The sequence below is a fragment of the Neolamprologus multifasciatus genome, chromosome 10 (assembly GCF_963576455.1).
Source record: "Neolamprologus multifasciatus chromosome 10, fNeoMul1.2, whole genome shotgun sequence".
Lineage (NCBI taxonomy): Eukaryota > Metazoa > Chordata > Actinopteri > Cichliformes > Cichlidae > Neolamprologus > Neolamprologus multifasciatus.
In genome coordinates, this window is record NC_140448.1 from 33,521,170 (window position 1) to 33,530,747 (window position 9,578).

General features: G+C 42.8%; 1 pseudogene; it reads left to right on the top strand.

Moving 5' to 3' along the window:
• The first annotated feature begins 4,036 nt into the window (after positions 1-4,036).
• LOC146510679 (GTPase IMAP family member 7-like) lies at positions 4,037-6,895 on the top strand (annotated as a pseudogene).
• Positions 6,896-9,578: the final 2,683 nt, after the last annotated feature.

The window sequence follows — 9,578 nt, forward strand, 5'->3', positions numbered from 1 at the left end:
GAATGATCCAGCTGATTGATAACAAGACTAAAAGTTTTTGGTTGATGGCAGTTCGGCTAAAATTTCCCCTGAAAGGAAACGTTTGTGAGCCAGTTTCCAACCATGTGGCCTCCTCCCACGACTACAGGTTTGTTTATGTGACAGAACGTGGAGTGGTATACAAACCCACTGAGGACTGTCTTCTCTCTGGAATCTGCCCTATAGTCACTTTAACAAGTCACTAAGTGCTGATGTGACAGTTGGACTGTTGTTCCTGTATGTGATATGGTGGCATTACAGTTTTTCTCAGTTGCTTTGGTGCATTTCTCACAACAGAATTGATCTCTGCACCACTACTAAGGCTCTTCTCAAAACAATTAGTGCAAACTGCAAAACATGGTGGATAACTTCATCACTTCATCAAAAAGAAAAGTCAGTTGTTCAAAAGCAAGTCAGTTGCTCAAAATAAGTAGTCAATGCTTCAAAAGCAAGTCCCTTAATCAAAACAGATAATATATTCATCAAAAGCAAGTACTTATATCAAAGTGTCAGGGCTGTCACAATTACAAGTCAAAACACCAGCACCTTTGGTCACAAAATCAAATGGTTTGAACATGTTCTCATTGTGACGGATTTCTTTGTAGGTGCTTCCCAATGACATGTCAAGTCTGGACAGCATGCATGGCATGTTGAAAACCATAAATTGTAAAGGACAATCAAGACACTTCATATGCACTCTTGATAATATTCAATTGAAACTGTTCACAGCATTGTGCAACTGGGGAAATACAGTAAATCAAACATTTTACAGCAAACACAAACTCACTTAGACAGTAAACCTACTGCAGTAGTTATGAAACAAACAAACTGAAAAACAGACACTGCTGCATATCGATCACTGATATCTAGACGCTCCCGTCTGTCTGCCCACATATTTGCATCAACATCACAGCGAATGTCAGCTCTATCGATGCATCGGGGAAAGTATCTTCTGGAGTGTCGAATCCACCCTCTGCAGGACTCTGCTGTGATGTCATCACAAGCTGCATCCATAGCTGCTAGCAGGGTCATTTGGGTATGTGGATGCCTGTCATATACCTTCCACCTCCAGGAAGAGAAAAACTCCTCAAGTGGATTTAGGAATGGAGTGTAAGGAGGAAGAAACTCCATAAGCATCCTGTCGTGTGCTGCAAACCACTGCCTGACTACAGCAGCGTGATGGAAGCTAACATTATCCCAAACCACTACATACATTGTCCGATTGTCACCAGGATCATCCCTTTCATTTTGTGGGATTAGGCCCCTATAAAGAGCGTCCAGAAAAGCCAACAGGTGTTGTGTATTGTATGCACCAATACGAGGAATATGGGTGTGAACGCCATTTTCTGAGATTGCTGCACACATTGTAATATTTCCTCCTCGTTGGCCTGGGACATCAATGGTGGCTCTTTCTCCAATGTGATTTCGTCCACGCCGTCTGGCTTTTGCGAGATTGAATCCCGCTTCGTCAAGATATACAAACGTGTGCAGGGGTTCCCTGGCCTCCAATTCCAGGATACGCTATACAAAGGATGAGAATAAAAAAGTCTCTAATGGTGCATTTGGCACAACAGATTGTACAGTTTGAATTGTAAATAGGATTACAGTAACATGCATAAATGTAAGTGCAGTACATGGCCTAAACTTTTACAGTAAACAGAGGTACATATGCAAACATGTTTTACCCGTACATACTGGTGACGGAGCTCCTTCACTCGATCACTGTTCAAATGGTACTTTGTACAATTGCTTCATGGACATTTCATTCCGTCTGAGGACTCTGTCTATGGTGGAAACTGATATTGACTGAATATTTCCGAAGATGGTGTCATCTTCTACGACAGTTCTTTGTATTTCTCTCAGTCTCAAAGCGTTGTTTGCAGCCACCATTGCACAAATTCTTTCCTCTTGCTGCGGAGTCAAAAGTGGACCTCTTCCACCTCTTCTAGGTTGTCTGGCAGTCCTTTTTGAGATGCAGATGAAAAAACACAAACATAAATAAGCGCAAACATGCTTACAGTAATTGTTACAGGACTATCATTCGAAACTCCTTTCTTTACAGCATTACTGTATTGTACCACAGCACACTATGCCACACCTGGGCCAAGTCTGCGCTTCAGTTACAGTACGTCTGTATGTAAAGATCTATAAGGTCATGTCCTAATGCAAGTCTCCTGTATGACTATGAAAGTGCAGAGCAAATTAGTTTGTGCTGAATAACTACATTACAGTATGCTCACCTGTTTTCCCGACGAAATGTCTGAATAATAGAACTTACAGTAGTTCTCCCAACATTTGGCTGCACCCTTCGACCAGCCTCGGCCATTGTGAGGCCATGGTTTATCACATGATCCACAAGTGTTGCCCTGATTTCGTCAGGAACATGTCTATGTGGTTGGCCTCTTCTTACCCGGTTTTGTCCTCGTCCTCCACCGATCCTCACCCCTCTTCCACGAGGCTGACGTTCCACGTTCTGCAGTTTTGTAGATTCAGTATGCACCTCATGCCAATCCTGTCTGTTGGTTTACATTATATATATACTTGTAGAGTAGGGGATACTGTAACGCGAGTCACCTGTGACTGGGTAGAAGAGGCTTTTCATTGGTTGCAAGTAAGAGTAACACACACCAATTTTCATTAGTGTGAGATAAGGTTCACCTGAGAAAAGTAATTTATGGAGATTTTCATGGAAACTCCTTAAAAATAGGGTTTTCAAACTGGGTGTACAAATTGTTTGACAAGATGTTCAACAATTTTGAGTGCACTGACACAAGCAATGAAATGAAGACTATTAGTTGTAAGGACAATGACTATTCAGCCGGTACAAGTATAAATAATTGTGACATTCATGATAAAAGCAAGGAGCTAGTGATGAATAGCAAGTCAAAAGTGACCATTCTTTAGATATTTGTACTTACTCAACTGCAAAGGCATTTGCCTTTGGACGAAATGAACATGAAACCGCCACAAGGTTGTGCCAAAACGACTACATGTTGCGGAGGTTGAACTAACTATTGTGCAAAGTTTAATTCTGTTGTGAGAAATGCACCAAAGCAACTGAGAAAAACTGTAAAGGGAGGGCCAATCTTCATGAACAGAGTCAATAGCTGTGACAGCTTTCACAATCCTGAGCAGCACCAGCATGGCCGGCTCAAAAGCTCGTAAGTACATCTACAAGTTTTATTCTGATTTACTGTTCAGACACACGTTTTATAATAACAGAAACTCCAGAGCTGCCTGTTTACCTGAGCTGTCCGTCTTTATTTCTGTGCCCTGTGTCTACATCTTATTTATCTGTTACTTTTTTTAAATTTATGTTTATTTGTTTGAAACAACAAATCCTGAAACATGTGGTTCATGCAGTGGTAAGAACAGATTTGTTTTAATGCTGTAACCCTAATAATTGGGTTTTTGGGTCCAAAAACCCAATTATTAGCACAGACACATTGTGATTAAATGCTTCCTGGCTCCATTTAAAGCTCATAATGGCAGAGTCATCACAGTAACAGCATTTAGGACAAAGCCATATTCTTCAAACATTTGGCAAAGTTAATGGTAATCAAGTAATGTTCAAAATGCAACTACAGAGCTGCCGTCTATGCAACAGAAAGAAAAGAAAATCTCAATCACACTAAATAGCAACATTGATTTCTTTGAAAAAAATAAATAAATAAAAGTTTCATAAAAACTGACTTTATCAGTAAAACTGGTTTCGGGGGATTTCGATGTGCGGAGTAATCCTGTTCTGCCAGTTTGGTTGCTGGTTCTCGTAAACTTCAGGAAAATTATGGTTAGCATTCTCGTCTTTGTTTTGATTGACGTGCGATTGTTTTGGATTGTTCAGATGTTTAGTCATGAGTCATTTCCTGATTTATTTCAGTAATCAGTCCTTATGTAATGCTGTAAGTTTTACTTCCCCCATTCCTGGGTTTTCCTTCCTCGTACTTCATCATCAGTGTCACCTATCCCTGATTCTGTATATGTAACTGTCCTAGTGTGACGAGCTGGTTGAGGGAGTCCCACTAATAACAGCAGTAATCTGTTCATCTTCTTCAGCAGTTGAAGATGTTCTACACCTGAGGATGGTGCTTGTTGGGAGAACAGGAGTTGGGAAGAGTGCATCAGGAAACACCATCTTAGGAAGAAAAGCTTTTGAATCTAAAGCTGCCTTTTCTTCAGTGACAGCAGGGTGTCAGAAAATCACAGATCAGGTAGACTGTCACATCCTGGATGTTGTTGATACTCCAGGACTGTTTGACACTGATAGACCTGAAGACGAGCTACAGAGAGAGGTTGCCAGATGCATCTCCTTTGCTGCTCCTGGTCCTCATGTGTTCCTGATCATCATCCAGATCAGCAGATTCACCAAAGAAGAACAACAAACAGTGAAAATCCTGCAGAAGATCTTTGGGGAAAAAGCAGCAGATTATACTATGGTGCTGTTCACACATGGAGATGATGTGGACAATGAAGCAAACATAGACACATTGATAAATGGAAGTCCGCCTCTGAGTGGCTTCATCCAACAGTGTGGAGGAAGATATCATGTTTTTAACAACAGGAGTGAGGATCGCTCTCAGGTCAAAGAGCTGCTGAAGAAGATCAACATAATTGTTCAGAGACACGGAGGAAAATATTACACCAACGAGATGCTGCAGGAGGCTGAGAGAGCCGTCAGAGAAGAGCAGGAGCGACTTCTGAGAGAAAATATAGCGATGGGAGAGCAGGAAGCAAGAAAGGCGTGCAGAGAAAAAGAACAAGTTCCTGAAGGCGGTGGGGATCGGGGGCGGGGGTGGGAAGTGTGTTTGGTCCACTGGGAGCAGCACTGGGAGCGGCAGTGGGAGCTACAGCTGTAGCCGTGAAAGGCAAAGAGTGTGTTACTCAGTGAATCTTTGTGCTGGATGGACTTTACTACGAGGTTACCCACTGTGGGTTTGGAGATGATGGCATACTCGCGTCCCTTTATAAGAACCTTGAACTTAAACAGACGCTTTTCTTTCCAAGCTCCTTGGACGACCCCGACCTGGACCACGAGAACCTTCACACACCATCATGTTTACATTTTCATGGTCTGGTTTTGGTGAAGGACACAAACCTTCATGAACACACGGTGTCTCACACTTTGTTCATTTCTTACTGTCAAAAACATGAAATTAGAGGAAAAAATGGTTTATTTTGTTAACTACACTGGTCAACATCAAAGCCTGCCTGTGAGATAAAAGCCAAACATGGATGTGACTGGTTACTGTTTCCAAGATGTTTGATTTTAATCTTTAACTTTTCATCGGTTTAGGTTGCTTCATATAATGTTTGACTTCGATTCAAACCTCAGAAAAAGAAACATTACATTAAAAATATTACTATGAAACAAAATGTAATCTAGTTCCCTCCCAGCCTGTAGGTCAACATGTTGTGTGTAGCTGAGAGGGTGTGACATGATCCTGACTTCATCACTTATTTGTTTTTTGTTTTCACAACTAAATTCATGACAATGTCGTGCATCCAAGGAAAATCCTGGAAAATCCTGGAAAATCCTGATGTTGACTTTCAGGTGTGTGGCTGAATATCACTGAGTCGCCTTTAAAGTCTTTTATATACAGTCTGCAAATATAATAAATCATTACTGAAGTAACCTTTGTTACAAAAACGAATGACATCGCTCTAACATTTACACAACACTGCCCCCATCAGGTCAGACTGGGAATGACAACCAACCAGTAAACTGTCATTAAAGACTTGAGCTGACACCGAGGTGCAGTTTATGTAGTTTACTGTCTGTAATTCACGTTTAGCTGTTTGTGTTGATTCATTCAGGCCTGAATACAAATGCGCAGTAATCTGATTACCTCTGTCTGTGTGCGTGTGTGTGTGTGTGTGTGTGTGTGTGTGTGTGTGTGTTGAAAGAAGAACAAAGCGTTCCTCTGTTGGATCTTTCCCGGCGTCTCTTCTGTTCACATTAATCGTTTTGTAGCTTGTTAACGAGAGCTGTGTGCTGATTGGACGGCTGTGATTAGCTGCCAAAGTCTTTAAAACGCTGAAAGAAACGTCGACAGGGAAACAACCGTGAACATTAGAAATAGTTTAGCGGAGTTTGGGCCAGACTGTTCTGAGAGGAAACAGGAAACACGAGGACACGAGGACGGTCTGAGAGGCCTTCAGGGAGGAGGCAGCTGATGGAGGAGGCAGCTGATGGAGGAGGCAGCTGATGGAGGTGGCGACAGGTAAGACTGTGATCAGTCAGCTGATGGGTTGTTTAGGTGTGGAGGTGTGGTTTTACTCTGCTAGTCTGTCACACGACTGTTTTTATCACGATGTCTCAACCGAACGATGGATCTGACAGCTGCTGACTGACGGTCGCCATGCCAACACCTCTGAATCCAAGTGCAGCCATGTTTGAGGGGGAGGTCATGTGACCCTGCGGTAGAGCAGGACAAAAACAGGAAACATTTCTATTAAATGTCAGCTCTTCACTTTAACTCTGCACAGATCTACAAACCTCTGAACAAACACCACGAACAGCAACATCAGTTTTAAAGCTGGAAGATTCAAATCTGAAACAAAGCTCTTCATGCTGTTTGTAGCTCAAACCCTTTCTTTGAAAAGTAAGCTGTCAGGTCGGTGCTACGCTTCCTCTTTCTAAGTCTCCAGAAAGAATGTGACAACCAATCACAGCAGGCTGTCCCTGCCACTGATCCAGTCTAGCATCAGCCACACAGAGCGAAGAGTAAAAAGTGTTTCATGTGTTTCAGATTCTTTGAAAGGTTTAAAACTGTCTTCATCGCCGACGAGCGGACAGCTTCGGGCAGAGCTGCAGGAAGCAGCCTGCTGGCATCACGCCGGCGCTCACAGAGTTAAAAACACTGACTGGGATCAGCGTGTGGCCAAAGATCAGGCAGGTGCGATGCATCAGGTGTTCCCTGCTGACATTTAATCTCCTCTGAAAGGTTAATCTGAGGCTTTTAATTTGGCGCAGGGCTTTTAATGTGAAAATCGTCAGACAGATGGAGCTCCGTCAGGCTGCTGATTAAAACAACAGCAGTTTATTATCAGTGACTCATTAGAAACAGGAAATGATTATCAGAAACACACCGATCAATAAGTCTGAGCTCAGGTATGAATAAACAACCAGAGCTGAAGTTTGGATTGATTAACAACAGAAAACAGACAAGAGAGAAAAAATAAACAAAAGGACAGTAAAACAAATAAATCTATCCAAACAATAAAATAATAAATACAAATTTATTTTAAAAACATTTCACAGGAAAATAAATGATTAAAAAAAACAGGCTTCAGGCTATGGCGTCTATCTGAACGGCAGTAAAACCTTGAGCTCGACACACAACAGCTAAAGACACTTTCTGTTCGTCCTCGCCCCAAAACAAGCTGCTGCTCCAACCCAGCCAATCAGGATGCAGGTTACAGAACACCGATCTAAACTGAAAACAACGAGAAAGATGGACCAGACACCGAGAACAACTGGAGCGTTTCAGAGAGGCTCAGCAGCCCCATCGAGTGGGCACATAGGCTGCACGGCCAAAACATCCCAAACGGCCCAACCCGAGTGATCGTCAGGACGAGGCGACGGCCGCAAAGCACAACAGACGCCATGTGATGATTTTCTCTGCGCTGACGAGAGAAACCCGTGAAACAGCAGCTCCTGTGGACTGATCTCCCATCACGGCAGCCGGCACCTCCTCCATCCTAACCCACTCCATCAGAGGGGGAAGAATTCATACGAAAGACCCAGAAACAAAATGATGGATAAATTCATGTCCACTCTGGAAGTGACGAACAACCTCAGCTCAGAGTAAATAACACGCTGTAGTCGTAGCTGTGCAGGCACGATGCAGGTAGCATCGTGCCTGCATCGTGCCTGCATCATGAATTAAATATTACATATTTAATTCCTGTAAATATTATCTGGCGTCTCAGTTAATATGGTCGCAGTGAGTTTAAAGCTTTGAATTAACAACAGGAGGTTTTTTCTGCTCCTGTACGATCAGCAGCCAAACAAGCTTCAGTGACAACAGGAGGGAATCTGTGACATTTCCACAGGTCGGGTCCTGGGCTGTGCTTTATAAGAGTTGAGTGTTTTAAAGAGTCATTTTTGTTCCTACAGCTGAGACGAAATGCAGTCAGTTTGTTTAAAGGGCACAAACTGAATGAAACTGATGTCCTGGAGTGTGAGAGGCCTTAGGAAATGTATTAAACTATAGAGCGTAATGAATAGACTCAAACAATGTCACCCAAAGGACGTCTTCATTCATGACACACCCGTGTGGGAGTGAAATCGCTCGGAGAAGGACGAGGTTCAGGTTTTTTCTACCCACCTCTCATCACATGCTGATGGAGGCGGGACATAAATCATGACCCAGCTTAGACCCACAGGGAGCTTCATCATCATACAGCGCTCAGTGATGAACAAAGACTTCATTATGGTTCATTTATACGGCCCAACACAGGCGACCTCCGCTTTTATATGTTCCTCTACACTGCAGCTCGACTGTACCTTAGATCCTGGGCTTGACAGATCATCAGGTTCAGACTATAACGATTCAGTTATACAACATTCATGTCCGAACTGAGCCTAAAACGTAAGGAGACGAGAAATCCCACCACAGAGAGCACAGTCCTGTCGCTCAGCCACAGTCGCATAGACTGTTTCCTTATTTCAAACTCTCCACTCATCCATCAAGCTTTAGTATTCAGCCATCGCTGGTACATAACCCAAATTCACTGATGACGGTTTCTACCTCACTAAATCTGAAGCTACAACCTCAGCCAGAGGAGAAGCCTTTGAGGTAATTACACATGGACAGATGAAGCTTTACACAGAAAACAGATCAAATAAACATAAAACTGAGATGTTGGACTTGATGCTCAAATAAGTGGAACTAGAGATGATTTTGAATGACAGTGAAGAAAAACAACAAAATCTATTAAAACTAAAAACATGATAAATTAAGTTCAGCCGAGCGTGGACGGACCTGCAGCGATCAGCGAGCGAGAGCAGGAAAACTTTGGTGCCTCAGAGTGAACGAGAGATAAACAATAAATGAAATTAGAACCGCAGATGAAAACATCACTGATAGAGAACAAATGATCTCTTTATTCCTCACAACTCAGAGGACGACCGAAGACCAGCTGGTGCCAGACCATAATAATGAGCTGGTGTTAACTGGGAGGAACCGAAGCAACAGCCTCTAATCGCCAACAATGAACAGCTGCCCGACACGCCGCACAACGTAAAGACTCACAACCATACACAACGTAAGAATCGTTAGACTCCATCAACGTCACTTTGTCGAGAAGCTGGGACTGAATCAGCCTCTCTGTTATCAGTGACTGAACTTTCAAATGTAATGCACAAATTAAAAGCAGGATATATTTTACCTTTGTAAAGTATTTAAGGACACAGTGTTGCGCCCCCTGTAGGATAAGTTAGAGGAACGCTACACTTTAAGAGAGCTACCTCCGTCTGTGCGTGATGATAATGGTACTGCCCAAACCTGCGAAACCAGCTACGAAATGTGAATCCTACCAATCCCACTAACACAGAT